Source organism: Hippichthys cyanospilos, unplaced genomic scaffold (genome assembly GCF_059441005.1).
Source record: "Hippichthys cyanospilos isolate Australia breed blue-spotted pipefish unplaced genomic scaffold, RoL_Hcya_1.0 HiC_scaffold_116, whole genome shotgun sequence".
In the NCBI taxonomy this organism is placed as follows: Eukaryota; Metazoa; Chordata; class Actinopteri; order Syngnathiformes; family Syngnathidae; genus Hippichthys; species Hippichthys cyanospilos.
In genome coordinates, this window is record NW_028283472.1 from 37501 (window position 1) to 38938 (window position 1438).

Sequence of the window (1438 nt, forward strand, 5' to 3'; positions counted from 1 at the left end):
TTATGGATGGGCGACCAGGGGCGTTTGTTTGCTGGGCGACCAGGGGCATTTTTGACACTTTGCCGTTTTTATGGATGGGCGACCAGGGGCGTTTGTTTGCTGGGCGACCAGGGGCATTTTTGACACTTTGCCGTTTTTATGGATGGGCGACCAGGGGCGTTTGTTTGCTGGGCGACCAGGGGCATTTTTGACACTTTGCCGTTTTTATGGATGGGCGACCAGGGGCGTTTGTTTGCTGGGCGACCAGGGGCATTTTTGACACTTTGCCGTTTTTATGGATGGGCGACCAGGGGCGTTTGTTTGCTGGGCGACCAGGGGCATTTTTGACACTTTGCCGTTTTTATGGATGGGCGACCAGGGGCGGCTAGTGGCTGGGCGACCAGGGGCATTTTTGACACTTTGCCGTTTTTGTGGATGGGCGACCAGGGGCGCCGTGTGGCTGGGCGACCAGGGGCATTTTTGACACTTTGCCGTTTTTATGAATGGGCGACCAGGGGCGTTTATTGGCTGGGCGACCAGGGGCATTTTTGACACTTTGCCGTTTTTATGGATGGGCGACCAGGGGCGGCTAGTGGCTGGGCGACCAGGGGCATTTTTGACACTTTGCCGTTTTTGTGGATGGGCGACCAGGGGCGCCGTGTGGCTGGGCGACCAGGGGCATTTTTGACACTTTGCCGTTTTTATGAATGGGCGACCAGGGGCGTTTATTGGCTGGGCGACCAGGGGCATTTTTGACACTTTGCCGTTTTTGTGGATGGGCGACCAGGGGCGCCGTGTGGCTGGGCGACCAGGGGCGTTTGTGGGACCGGGCTGACACCGGGACTTTGCCTTTAATTCGGCCGCTCCAGGGAACCAGGAACGCCGGCCTCTGCTCAGCACAAGTCGGCCTGAAGTGGGACTTTGTCATATTTTAATCCTGGGCGACCAGGGGCGTTTGAGGGACCGGGCAGACACCGGGACATTGCCTGTTATTTGGCCGCTCCAGGGAACCAGGCAGGTCGGCCTCTGTTCAGCACAATTCGGCCTGAAGTGTGACTTTGTCATATTTTAAGGCTGGGCGACCAGGGGCGCTGTTGGCACTTTGTCATTTTTTGGGCTGGGCGACCAGGGGCGCTGTTGGCACTTAGTCATTTTTTCGGATGGGCGACCAGGGGCGTTGAGTGTTTGGGCGACCAGGGGCGTCTGTGGGACTTTGTCATTTTTTCGGCTGGGCGACCAGGGGCGTTTAGTGTTTGGGCGACCAGGGGCGTTTGTGGGACTTTGTCATTTTTTGGGCTGGGCGACCAGGGGCGTTTGACACCGGCACTTTGCCTAATTTTTAGCCGCTCCAGGGAACCAGGCAGGTCGGCCTCATTCCTGCACTTCTGCCCCTGAGTTGGGCGACCAGGGGCGTTTGAGGAACCGGGCGGACAGCGGCACTTTGCCTGATATTTGGCCG